The sequence below is a fragment of the Mus musculus genome, chromosome 4, assembly GCF_000001635.26.
Source record: "Mus musculus strain C57BL/6J chromosome 4, GRCm38.p6 C57BL/6J".
Classification (NCBI taxonomy): domain Eukaryota; kingdom Metazoa; phylum Chordata; class Mammalia; order Rodentia; family Muridae; genus Mus; species Mus musculus.
In genome coordinates this window covers 120,853,704-120,868,002 of record NC_000070.6, presented here as the reverse complement: position 1 = coordinate 120,868,002, position 14,299 = coordinate 120,853,704, and the positions used below count along the sequence as shown (strand labels likewise).

The 14,299-nt window shown below is 51.2% G+C and overlaps 1 protein-coding gene across 2 annotated transcripts in view; it reads right to left on the bottom strand.

The window, feature by feature from the left end:
• The window catches only part of Rims3 (regulating synaptic membrane exocytosis 3), a 41,802-nt gene extending 28,578 nt beyond the window's left edge, over positions 1–13,224 (bottom strand). Inside the window, exon 1 of one of the 2 annotated variants that reach the window (XM_006503102.1) lies at positions 13,070–13,224. The gene's annotated coding sequence lies outside the window, so the exon portion shown is untranslated. Of the gene's footprint in view, positions 1–12,880 lie in introns of both variants that reach the window. The other variant, NM_182929.3, reaches the window with a different exon arrangement.
• Between the last annotated feature and the right edge of the window lie 1,075 nt (positions 13,225–14,299).

The window sequence follows — 14,299 nt, the reverse complement described above, 5'->3', positions numbered from 1 at the left end:
TGGAAAGAGTGCTTACAAGCAGTCAATGAGGGGCCCTGACTGTAGAGCTAAGAAGCATGTCTCTTAATCCCATAGGAATGAAATCTAACACGATTCAAGCACCATGCTTTCCAGAGATCAATCTGGCACTTCGTGAAGAATCAGAAACAGGCTGGTGGAGAGAACAGCTGCTCCATACAGGTTGGAAGGACTAGACTGCTGCCTTGCATGAGGGAAGGGGAAAGGGTAGGCATGAGTCAGGGAGGGGCTTCGGGAGTCACTAGAGGGAGTAAAGGCACACATTGTGGAGAAGGGGGTAAATGGACTCCACGCTGATTTATAGGGAAGATGGAGATGTAAGGTGCCATCCGCAGAGCCTGAGGTCCCTGAGAACAAACCTGGCCAAAGCGAAAATGGGTCACAAGGAGTCTAAGCCAACACTGCAGTTTATGGGTATAGGAGCCACTGGGCAGGAAGCAGATCCACTGAGCTCAGGGGACAATGGGCATGGTGGTTCAGGCCTATAATTCCAACATTTGTGCCTGAGGCACAAGGAATCCCATGAGTTCAAGGTAACCTGTGCTGCAGAGTGAGTTCTTGTCTCTCTCTCTTTTGATGTTGTTTGGTTGAGTTTTATTTTGTTCTGTTTTGAGATAGGGTTTCTCTGTGTAGCCCTGGATGTCCTGGAACTCGATTTGTCTACCAGGCTGGCCTAGAACTCAGATATATGACTGTCTCTGCCTCCAGAGTGCTGAGGTTAGATAAAGGCATAAAAAAGGTAAACTCAGAGAAGATGACTTGAGAATACAGGTGGACAATCCTACACCACCTCACTGTAGAGACCACAGAGAGGTCTGCCTCAGAAGCAGGAGAAGCCAAAGGGGACACTAATTGATTAATTGGCTGGATGGATAGGGCCCTGCTACGTAGACAAGGCTGGCCTTGCAACCTCTTACACAAACGTCTAGGATTGCAGTTGGGTACCACCACATCCAACAGGAAAGGTAGAATTTGGATTGGCAGGGAAGGGTCTGATACTCTGGGGATGGCCTGGGATGCAGTAGGATGAGGCTCCCAAACACTTAGTCCATCTCAGCCCAGCACTGAAAAAACAATTTCTGCACCCCCAAGCACATGTAAAGTTTGCCTACATGGCCACAGAACTCCCAGGCAGACCAGAGGTACAAGGGAATAGGTGTTTGACTCTGTCTCACAGCAGGTATGCACATCATTTATCGTCACCAGGACCCCTGTGAGAATAGACAGGGGTGCTACTAACAGTCTGGTGAATACTATAGACATGTGTAAACTCGGACCAACCTAGGGCAAACACCCTGAAAGATATCTGTTTCAGTAAGACACTCACCTGCTTCTCACGCTCCCCCATCGTAGATAGGGAGAAAAAAACCTACAGGGTGTCCTGGCAGAGACAGGCAAACTCATCAGGGGGCAGAGGGACTGCTAATGGTGTTCGGCTCAAAGCCTTTCCTTAGGTAGCTCCCATTTGAGCAAAGAGGCTCAGCAGGACAGCATCAGCAGCACCAAGGACAGCGGCCAGCGTACACTCCTTGCCTGCCCCTCCCCTGGTCAGGGCTGCCTTCCAAGCTGATCAATATTTCATGGAGGGAAGGGGCTCCAGTTACCAGCCCTGCACCAAGCCGGAAGGCGCCGCTGCTGTGCCCACTGCCCACCCTGGGGACTTTCCTCTCATATCCAGCATGGCTTCAGCTGATCTGGTCACAGACAGAGGCAGCCTCTCTTCCTTCATCCCCAGGTCTCTTCCAGGCCTGTGAAACAAACACCTTCACCCAGAGCTAGACACACACTGCTCAAAGAAGGCCACATACACAAACATTAAGCACAACCACACCCAGCATGCAAGCTACCATAACAGGGCACTCAAGCATGAAGCACAAGCATTCACAGAGCACAGACATGTGCACAGACATGTGCACAGACACACATCATTATGCATCACTGACACCCATTGCACACATCAGAGATGGAATGACCACAGACATACATACACATCCCACCCATTAGATCTGCACGTGCGTGTACACACACACACACACACACACACACACACAATATGTCTTGACAGTGACCCCCTCTCTCCATAGATACACAGCACACACCCACACTCTGCCCAGGTTCCTACTTTCCTGGTGCCAGGGCAAGGTACACAAGCTATGCATGTGACTAGGCAGGACACAGACAGACCCCTCTCTTTTTTTTCCTCCTTCCCTTCTGCAGTTTCTGCTCTGGACTTGAGCCCTGTAGAAAAACCTAGTTTCTGAGGTGTTTTTGGTCGCTGCAGTTCAGCCCTCAGGGACAAACAGGCACAAAGAGGTGTGTAGAAGAAGGAGTTGGGAAATGGGGCCCCTGAAGAATCCAAAGCCCCTTAGCTCTGTTGTCCTAAGGGCTCCAAGCTCTGGGACACGAAGCTCTGAGGACTGTTTCCCTTGCCTGCAACTCCCAAAGCCTCGCTGCAGCCTGGGGCTCCAGGCTCCTAGGGAGCTCCAAAGTCAATGCTGTGTATGGAGACAGGAGGACCATGATGTTGGAGCCCATCTACCACTCTATCCCAAGTCCTGGTATGGAACGAGAGTCTCTCCTGACCCCATCCAGACATCTCAACACCAACAGGCCCTTTCAAACAGGTTTTGGGGACCACACACAAATTCTCTTGTCTGCAGTAAGATCATTGCAAGAGTCTCAAAGCATAACCACTCCTCCAAAACAAACAAAAACCCAAAATAAAATCAAGGAACAGCCCAAGTGAGAAAACATGTGTGAAGACCTGGGTTTGATCCCCAGAACCACCAAAAAGAAAGAAAAGGAGAAGAGGGGAGAGTGAGGAGGAGGAAGAGGAAGAGGAGGTGGAGGGAGAGAAGGAGGAAGAGGAAGAAGATGGAGAGAAAGGGGAAAAGGAGGAAGAAGAGAAGAAGGAGGAAGAAGAGGAGGAGGAGAGCCTGAGCACAGAACAAGCAGAGGAGAGCAGGCCAACACAACAGGAAAAACCTTCAATATTTTTAGGCAGATGGGAGGGACAACTTCCAAGATTCCGTAGGCAAAAGGTGCACAGCTCTGACTCCCTGCCCCACCACAACTCTGCATTCTCCACACATCAGTGTACCACACTCTCCACACATCAGTGTACCACACTCTCCACACATCAGTGTATCACACTCTCCACACATCAGTGTACCACACTCTCCACACATCAGTGTGCCACACTCTCCACACATCAGTGTGCCACACTCTCCACACATCAGTGTGCCACACTCTCCACACATCAGTGTGCCACACTCTCCACACATCAGTGTGCCACACTCTCCACACATCAGTGTGCCACACTCTCCACACATCAGTGTGCCACACTCTCCACACATCAGTGTGCCACACTCTCCACACATCAGTGTGCCACACTCTCCACACATCAGTGTGCCACACTCTCCACACATCAGTGTATCACACTCTCCACACATCAGTGTACCACACTCTCCACACATCAGTGTGCCACACTCTCCACACATCAGTGTGCCACACTCTCCACACATCAGTGTGCCACACTCTCCACACATCAGTGTGCCACACTCTCCACACATCAGTGTGCCACACTCTCCACACATCAGTGTGCCACACTCTCCACACATCAGTGTGCCACACTCTCCACACATCAGTGTGCCACACTCTCCACACATCAGTGTGCCACACTCTCCACACATCAGTGTACCACACTCTCCACACATCAGTGTACCACATTGATGATTCCTGCCAAACCCCAGTCTCCTGTCCATTATGTTCTTTAAGTTGACACTTTCAACTTAAATGAATTATTTTCAATAGAAATCTGTTGCTACTATAAACAGAAAAGTCAATATCACCGTTAATAAATAGGAAAAGACTGTAAACATAAGTAAAGTAGAACAACAATGTTATGGGCTGGTGAGTCCCCTGCCTCCAACCCTAATGGCTGAAGTTCAGCTTCTGGGATCCCCGTGATGGACGGAGAAGAACTGACTCGCACAGTTGTCCTCTGATCTCCACTCGTACACGGTGGCATGTGCCCAATCACCTACTCACCCACTCAAGAGAAACGAATCTAATTGTACTAACCTGGCAGCTTACACTGTAACCCCAGCGCCAGAGAGGTGGAGGCAGTATGACACCAGACGTTTGAGGCCAACCTGGGTTTCAGGGTAAATGCCAGGTCAGCCTAGGAGCATGAGATCCTGTCTCAAAAAACCAAACCAAACAAGCAAAGATCTGTTACTGCAGTTCAGGGACACGGAGTTTCCAACCACAGCGTTCACCCCTATCAGAGCTCTCTCTACTGAGAGAAAGTGGGGAGGAACTGGAGAGTTCTGAGAGGCATTCACAACGATACAAACTCATTCTCCCTGAGGTGATCCTGGACATGCTAGAGTTGAGATAAAATTAATGTTCTCACCAAGTAAGTTGAGGTTATACCACAGCAGATCTGGGAGTCCCTGCACACCATCTTGGGTCCCATTAAGGGTGCCATTCTACCATATGGGAAGCCCACCCACCTTGCCTTCCTCTCAAAGGAGCTGAGCACAGCAGCCGGCTGGCACCCTGTTGCCACCACCCATTCTGGAATAACCATTTTATATGAATTGCTCCACTTGGGGTTGATGAGAGGACTCAGCAGGTAAAGGTGCCACCAAGCCTGATGACCTGAATTTGATCCCTAAGACCCACATGGTGGGAGGTAGAGAGAACTTCCTTCCACACGTTGTCCTTTGACCTCCACATGTGTGTTACTGTGCATGCGCGCGCGCGCACACACACACAAATAAATACAAATTTCTAAAAGAGAAATTGTTCAGGGTTACTTTTTCCTATTTATATATTTATAATTTGTCACTATAGTCCCCCAACTAAGAGGAAACTCACAGCAGGAATTTTAATCTGCATTTTTAAGATGAGAAGAGGCCCAGACAGGCTAAGAGACTTGCCCACAGTCATATAGCCCCACAAGGCAGATCAACTAGCAGGAGATCTGACTCCCACACAGATGACATCACCCTCACTCTGGGTGATCCTAGGTTGGGCAGTGGGGAAGGCAGAAGCATGGGTACTGGCATATGCTTACAGGGCTCTCACAACCCCAAAGAGAAAACAGGCAGAAGCAGGTAGCCAAGAGCAGGAGTTTTGCCCTGGAGTTATACAGCAGAACATCTCTGCATCATCAACACTACCTCTCCAAACTTCAGCTTTCCTGTCTTCAAAATGGGTGAAATAACAGCACAGCTGTATCTTTAAAACATAATGGAACCGTGTGGATGGTGCCTGGTATAGAGTAAGTGTCAAATAGTTTATTACTACGAAAACAGGAAGAGCAGAATCAACACAGGTCAGCAATGACTGGCTGGTGACACAGCCACGAGATGGTTCTTCACTGAGGAAAGGAAATTATATTATTATTATCATATTGTACTATATATATAATGTATATAATAGTAATACTATAAGTGTTATATATAAGTAATACTATAATACTACTGTAAGTTCAGTCTTAAAGGATGGGTATGATTTGGGAGGGAAGATAATTCTGGTTGGTGTGGTGTTTCAATGCCTGTTGGGAGGCTGAGGCAGGAGGAATGTGAATTTGAAGCCAACCTGGGCTAAATGGTGAGATGGTGTCTCAAAAGTTCAAATACTAAGGATGTAGCTTGGTAGATGGTGACTTGTTTAGTGTGTACAAGGCTCTGAAACTGATCCCTAGCACTAGAGGGAGACGATGATGAAATGCAGTTCTAAGTGCTCAGACTTTGCCTTACCCCATCCTATGTGTGCTTGGGCCCTGAACCACATGTGACAAGTTCTTCCGTGCCTGCCCTAGCCACTATTACCCTGGAATGAGTTCCCTTTAAGTCACAATTCCAGGCCCCCTTTCTCTAGGCACTGTCTGCATAGAAGGTTGTCTGCCCACCTGCCTGCTCCACCTTAAATACATAGCAGATATCCTCTAAAGCCCTTGCCTGGCTAACAGTGACACATACACCCCTGAAGGAGGTTCCAGGAGCCTCGTTTATGTCTGACTTGGTGATCCCTCCCAGCAGATTAAAGGTGAGTGATTCAGAGTAACACCTAACTCCCTCAGAGCCAATCAGATCTTCTCCTGGGAATTTGGACTTAGATCTGCCAAGCCCTAGGTGCTAATTCTGAGTATGGCCAGAATCCAGGGTCATGATACCAGAATCCAGTCAGGGGACAGATAGGCAAAGGCAGCCAGCAGGATGCAGAGAATGAAGATTCAAATTCTCCTGGCCTTCCAGGTCCCGCCTCCCTAGACTAGTGATGTCTGTTCATCCATCCGTCCACACCCCCATACCCTACACCCCATTACCTGTAACAAACCTTTATTACTAACGCTGGCTTGCCTGCTCTTTCCTAATTAAGACAGAAGAGAAGCTACTGAAGATATAAGGATGAACACCCTAAAAACACACACTGTACCCAAGCCTCAGGCTTATTGGAAGGAGACACCTATGTAGTGTTGACACTGATGCTGCGAGGGCAGGGTAGGTAACCACACTGGACGGGCAAACAGTCCTACACAAGGGGAGGGGCGGGCGAGCCATCATAAGCAGGAAGAACAGCAAGTGTAGGTACACAGAGGCACAAAACAGCCTGGCCTGCTGGAGAGACAGCCAGGTGTTCAAAGCATGCTGCGGAAGCAGGAGAGGTGGGGATGGATGGGGAGTCGGGTACAGATCATAAAGAGCTTTGAATACCATGCTAAGAAGCCGAGGCTTTTTCCTGCCGGCTATGGGGAGCTATTGAAGTATTTTAAGTAGCAGGGGGTGATAAGGTCAGTTCTATGTTTTGGAACGATCACTCTGGGGATGGGTGGAGAAAAGACTGAAAAAGGAAGGCCTGGCGGTAGAGAGGCCACTGAGGAGGCGTCAGGATGAAGTACTTGCTCTTTCATGCACCAGCCAACTCACTGCGTACCTACTATGTGTCAGGGCTAGGTAACACAGGTGCCAGACCCACTGAATGCTCAGGTGAGCAATGAGGATGGGAAGCAAATAAAGGGTGCCAAGCGTCATGAGGAAGTACAAGGTACTAGGTCTGAGGCTCAGTCTCTCTAAGTGCTCACTGTGCAAGCATGAAGACCTGAGTTCAAATCCCAGCACCCACGTAAAAAGCCAGGTAAGGCTGTGTGAGTGTGTGTGTGTGTGAGTGTGCATGTGAGTGTTCGTGTATGTGTGTGTGCGTGCTTGGGATTAGGGGACAGAAGTGGGAGGATCTTGCTGGCCAGTCAGCTTAGAGCCAAGACCATGAGCTTGCAGTGTACTGAGAGACCGTATCATGGATATGTGTATTTGCACACTCATGCACATGAACCATACCACACACAGAGAGATACACACACACAGGAGGAGAAAGAGGAAAAGGAGGAGGAGGTGGTGGTCTCATGGATGTGAAGTGTTCCACTTTTAGACTTCTCTGCTGTGGTAACACTTGGGAAGAGTCAGCAGGGCCCCAGGATGGGGTGTGCATCCAGGACAGTATGTGTGAACCTCCTTCCGTGGAGGTTAAGAAAGAATGGGAGAAGATGATGTAAAAAGGGGAGGTAAGAAACAGATTACACGGGGCCTTGGAGTGGAGACTGCGTCAGTAAATCTGGATTTTATTCTAAGAAGTCCTGGAAGTTTTAAGCAGGGAAATGACACAATCAAACATTTATCTTTAGAAGATCGTGCTGGCTACACCTACCAAATGACAGCAAGTGGGGCAGTCATGAGAGTGTAAGGAATCCAGGCAGGAGGCTGTCATCGGCGTCTAGGTGACAGAGAGCAGTTGCTCCGGAAGGGGGTGTGAGCAGGAAGAGGGGCTGCAGACCTGACCTGAGAGAGGAACGCTGGAGAACCAGGCTTGTTATGCTTGGCTGTGGGGGCGAGGACAGGGAGGTGTCCAGGAGAATTTCCAGCTTCCAGCTTGAGCAAGTGGGTGGGTGACGGTGACGGTGATAGAGACAAGCCAGGGACCCTGGAAGCAGAGCAGGTGCAGGTGGGTGGAGCTGGGGACCTGGGTTCCATCCTTAGGTGGTGTCTAGGGAGCAGTAAGACCAGGTACTGAACATGGAAGAGATGACTAAATTCAGAAGAGTAAGTGAGATGACCTAGGGAAGACAGGCGAGGGGGCAATGTAGTGAAGAGAGGGATCAGTGTAACACAGGTGCCATGGCAACAGCAGGACCTGGGAGTAGAGCGGCCAGCCATTCTGGGCTTGCACTGTCAGAATCATGAAGCCAAAGGCTTTCAGACCCCAAAGGCATCTGGCCTTGAATCTCCCTCTCCCAGTCAAGGCGCATACCCTGGGCTTAGAAAATGTCCAGATAAAAGCTTTCCCTTCCTCTGTAGCCCTTCATCCCTCTGGGCAAAGCCAAGCTCTCCCTTTCAAGCATGACAGTGCATGTCTATAATTCTAGCACCTGAGGAACTGAGACAGGAGAATTGCCACAAGTTGAAAGTAGCAGCCACACAAGACAGGACTACACAGTAAGAGCCTATGAAATGAATGAATGAATGAATGCATGCATGCCAAGTTCTTCCAGGCTCAGCTCAGACAGCCCCTAACCCAGGTGGAAACTTCCTAGCCTAGGCCTGCTGTCTTGCTACCAGACAGATACCCTGTCTTTGAAACTCAGGTCTTCCTCTTGATAAACTGTGGGGCTGTGGTCAAGGACCCTCAGCTCCCTCACCTATGCGATGGAGAGGGTGACTCTTGTTTCCTCAGTGGTGAGAGTGGGCGTGTAAAGCACTTAGCAGAGGAACCATAGGGCAATCACCACGTAAGCCTCACTGACACGAATACCCTTCTGCCTTCACACAGACAGTCACTACCCCTCACCTCTCCCCCCATCTTTGATGTCTTCCACTCAGGAGCTATGTTCAAGTCAGCGTCCTCTCTGGATTGTGAGCTAGGTAACATGAAAACCCTAGTGCTAGATGACAGCTCAGGTCCCTTGTTCAAAACCACTCTTTTCCGACAGCGGCAGCAGAAAATTAAAAAGTACGTGGTCCTACTAAGCACAGGATTTCTCCCACGATGGCCCTTGTGTGAGGCCTGACACAGGCCTTACAATTTCCAGTGAGATTTTTCACTTTCCTCTTCCCGTTTTATAGTTGATGACATTAAAGTTTAGATACCATCTTGTTCTGCTTATGAACTGCTGGGTTAGGATTCAAACACATAGCAGTTTTCAAACCTCTACACCTTGCCCTCTGACTCCCTAGAGGCTGGGAAAACCTGGTCCCAAGGGCTGAGCTTCGGTCAACAAGGCTGAGATGTGGCTCAGCCCACAGAGAGGTATCTAGAGAGATTAGAACTGCCTCCCTCCTGGGAAGAGACACATAAACAAGGGCTCCCTGGGTACCACCTCTGCTGCTACTCAAGGGAGGGGCTAAGAGAGGACAAAAGGTCACTCACGAGGAGGCTCACTTGTGCCCATAGGTTCCAAAACACACTCTCTGGAAGTCTGACCTTGTCTCCAATCCTTAAAACCCTTTAGGGGTTGCCTCTGGCTTCAGGATAATCCTCACATCTCTCCTATCCCACTAATCCAGGGTTGTGGAGCTTGGCTGTCTCTGAGCCTGCCACACACCCCTCCACTACACCACCGGGAGCTGTAAACACTGTTGCCTCTATCATCCTTGCATCTTTGCCTACATGGCATCCTCCATGCTCAGCTAAGAGGATAGCCTCTCTGGCAGCCCTTCTAGAACCTCAAAGTAGGGGAGCAACCTGCAGTGGTGGGTCTATGAACCTTGCTCTCAGCACGTCACCTGTGTAATCACCTGCTCTACACCATGAGCCTGCTAGAGTGATAGCCATAGAGCAAGGTGCTGCCTGGTCCCTACAGCTTGTGTACCAACAGCACCTGGGGGACTGACCACAGAGGCAAGAGTGCTCCCTCCTCCTCTGCCTCCCTTTCTTGTTTCTTGTGAAGTGACCTTGAAAGGTACCCTGGGTTGTTTTGTTTTGTGTTTGAGACAGGGTCCTGTGTAGCCCAGGCTGGCCTCCAACTTGTTATGTGGCTCAGTTTAGTCACTCGCCATCCGCTGGGATTACAGAGTGTACCATCAGACTCAGCTCTTTCTATTCAGCTATCTTGAACTCTTAAGTGTGAAGAGTCCAAACTTGCAAGGGATGAGAATCACCGGAGAGGGTTCCACCTGCCCTAGGCTGGCTGCATAGTCTGACATCACACTTAACCCAGAAGCACCTTCTAGGTAGCTGGGCCAGTCAGGATGCAAAGCATACCTGGTTTGAGTTTCAGTTTTGAAACAAGGTCTCATTCTGGAGCCCTGTCTGGCTTGGACTTTGCTATGTAGACTAATCCTACAACAACCACCCTACTGCCCCTGCCTTCCCTATCACAAGGCATTCAGCCATGCACCACCAAGCCCAGCAATAATTCTTGCTTTCCAAAGCCAACTGAGGCAAGGGAGGTGAGCTGGAAAGCTGTAGTTGTCACAAGTGGAGGACATGAACCTTACTCTGTCCGATGCCCAAGTCCCTTGTCTTCTCTCTGCCACTGACCCCACACCCTTGTGACTCACTACTCAAAACCAATCCATCTCACCCACAGAGCTCCTATCCAGTATCAGATATCCCTGTGCACACAGCCCCACCATGAAAAGAGGCCGGTGGCCAAGTCATCTGTACACACTGTGAGAGAAACACCCCCAGGCCAGGCAAATGCAAATGGGGGAGGCACCCCCCCCATTATCAGCAAAGTACTGCTGTAGGAGAAGTGCTCTGCACCCCAAGTCAGCAGAATGCTGGAGGCAAGAGCCATTGCCATAGTCAGCACTTCCCTACACCCCTGTGCCTGGGCTCCTGACAAGAGTAGGGGACACAGAAAAGCCTTCCAAAGTAGGGCTCCTGAGGTCAAAGAGCCCTGGGGCGGCTAGCACCTGGGGGTAAAAGGTTTCAGCTGGGGAGTGGGGCAGACTCAGGTGAGAGATCTCGCATGGCACTAATGAAATCAACCACCAGCCTCCCTCCCCCTCCCCTGAGACCCTCCAGGCTCCAGCTGATGCAATGCCCAGGCCTGATAATTGTTTTCTTCACTCCTTAAAGGGCCAGCTACTAGCTATGGACAGATATTACCCAGACCCCTGACAGCCCTGCCCCCAACCCCCCCCCCCCCCCCCCCAGCTCAGAAACTGCTCAGGGTGAGCAGCAGAGAACCAGAGGCAGCGGCAGCGGCAGCTCTGAGTACTCAGCCAGCCAGCAGCTTCAAGCCCGGGCTCCAAAGAGTAAAATCCAATCAATGTCCAGAGACTAGGAGTGGCAGAGGGAGCAAGAACAGTTAAGACACCAACACCTACACTGAGCACATCCCCTGGAGGAAGGGACTAAGGTCCCTGCTGAGTCCTCAGCTCCTGGCTCCAGCATGCCTGCCCCAGCAAATGCTTGGCACAGTGTTGCTTATAGTTCAGCAGTTACCCACTGAGCTCAGGAGGGCTCAGGGAGAAGCTGCTCAAACCTACCACTGTATTTATTCCTCCTAAAACCGTAGGACTGTTTTGCCGAAAGAGGCTCGGAGAAAGCAGGTGATTCCTTCCTTTCATATCACATAGGCAGAAAGTAGCAGAGCCGGGATTTGAAGACAAGTTTAATCAGCTCTGGGGCTCTATCCCTTGTAAACGGCCAGATGGTTGGAGAACCCAAGGAAGTCCCTGAATACCTGGTTTAAGCACAAACTGCATGGACCCCTCCCCAGCAGGCCCCTGCCCAGAGAGTGTCCCACTGGGCCATCCTCTTCACTTGCCTATGGGGACAGAGTTGGCAGTTGCGTGATTGTGATTACGGACTGATTGGTGGCTGGCAGCAACTGTGGAGATGGGTTGTCAATCCCTTGGTGAAAGACCCTCTTTCCACCATTCAGGCCCCAAAACCCAGTGAGAAGTCATCACCAGCAGAGAACAGAGCAATAGGAAAAGCAGCTGCCTTCCATCTCTCTCCAAGATATCACCCTTAGAGACAGGGTTGGACACAGCAATTCCCCCAGGCCCAAGCCCTGAAGGCCCCTGATGGCACTGCTAGCTAGGGCCCCTTGTTGCTCTGGCTTAGCTACAACATTTCCCACCTTAGCCAGGGACTACAAGAGCTATAGAGGGACCATTCATTCGCTTCTGAGATACTAGGAGGGGAAACCCACTCCTTGAGGTTGGGTTGTACAGAGGTAATGGGGGCCTGGGATCCAGGCAACCAGGAAGCCAGCCAAGGAGACCTATTCTCCCAAATGAACAAGATGCCAGAATAGCCCATGAAGGGTCTTGCCAAGCTTCCTTGAAGCCTTGGGTGACCCATCGTGCCCCTGACCACTTTTTCCCAGCTTCCCAGAAGCCCCTTCTTTCACCCTGAAGCTGCGTGAGCACCACCTCTCTCCTTTTTACTAAGAAGGGGAGTGTTTCTCTGGGTACAATGGTGTCACGTTGGAAGGAAAAAGTGGCCGCTTCCCAACCAGGGTACAGGCAGGAGGGAGAAAGGCAGGCTACCTTTCCAGGAGGGATTTTAAGCACTTTGCAAAAATGCCATGCGAAGCAATGCTGTTGAAGATCAGGGCCCCAGGTGAAACCCTGAGCGTCAGCAAAGTACTCCAGATTCTAGGGTTCCTACCCCATTTTCCAGGTTTCCTCAGGCTCAGCCCCCGCCCCACAGTCATCCCAGGTTGTGCGCATCGCGGAGCCTCCCCCCCAAACCCTCCCCCCCGCCCCCCAGATCTGGCATACATCCCTACGTAGCGCTCGGCGGCCGGCCGGAACCCCCCTTCCCGGCGTGGTCCCCTGCCCTGACCGCAGCCCCCTCCCCACGCCCACTCGCAGGCGCGCAAGGCCTGCTGACTTACCCCGAGGTGGGGCCGGGGTCCACGCCTGGAGCGGGATTCCGCTGGCGGAGTGGCGCCGCAAGGCGAGGCAGGTGCTGCCCCGGGACCCCGCCCCGCGGACCCGGCGGTAGGCGCGGCCCGGCCCCGAGCGGGCGCGGACTCCGAAGGGGTAGGGACGCGGGGCGGGGAGGGGCAGCGACAGAGACTCACGGGGGCATCGCCCGCCACCGGGCCGGACAGCTCCGCTCCGCCCGCCTGCGCTGCTGGCTCCGCAGTCGCCACACAGTTCTCAGTCGCCGCCGGGTGCAAAGCCCAAGCCACGGCTGGCGGGAGGAAGCGGGCCCTGGCAGGGGCGGGGCCTAGGGCTGGTGGGAGGGATTAGTGGATGGGGCGGGGCCAGATGGGGCGGGGCCCGAAGGTGGGCGTGGCCTCTGGAATCTGGATCTTCTAGGTGTATCCTTGAGGAGTAGGCCTGGAAGAAGTGAACCTCTAAGAATCAGGGGTTGGGGGCCGCTCAAGTCCCTAAGATGCTCCTCCTGTCCCCTGCCTGTCCACTCTTCTACACAATCTGTTCCTTCTCAAACTTCCTTGTCCTTGGGGGCACCTCCCAGGTGCCTCCATCTATTCTGAACAAGATCAAGGAATGTCAGATGGTGAGCAGTAAGGCTAAACACCTTACAAACATAGAGTCCATTTTAAAGACCAAAAAAAGGGGGGAAACTTTCGGAGGAGAAATGACTTGCTCAAGTGCCTGCTGTAAAAGATTTTCTGGAAAGAGGGAGGGAGAGAGAGAGAGAGAGAGAGAGAGAGAGATCAGGAGTCACAAAAGAGTGCTGCTTTTGAAGATCAGAGTTCAGTTCCCAACACCCAAGTCAGACAACTGTTACTTCAGCTCCAAGGAATCTGATGCCCTCTTCTGGCACCTGAAGGCTCCAGCACATGTGTGCACATACACACACGAAGTGAAAGTAAGTCCTTTGTTTAAAAAAAAGGAACTTCCAATATACTTTCAGACTTCAGGTAAGGGGCCTATGACCCATATTAGCTCCTTTGCCACCTGTGGCAGTGCCTTTCAACTGGGGACAGTTTTGTCCTGAAGGGATTTTTCACAATATCTTGAGTTACTCGTAGTTTCTGCAATTATGAGGGGTTTCCAGTAAGAACCAACCCTGGAACTGTGCTGGCCAGTCCTGATACCAAAGAGTCCTCAGGCCCTGTGTCAATAGGACTGCAAGTGGGAACCCTGTATTACTGTTGGTTCTCTAGAGGGACAGAATTTAGAGAAGAAACACATACACACACACACACACACGCACACACACACACACACACACACGCACACACACACGTACACGCACACATGTGGGAGGGGATTTATTAAAATGGCTTACAGGATGTGATCCGGCTTGTCCAACAATGGCTGTACAATGGAAAGTCCAA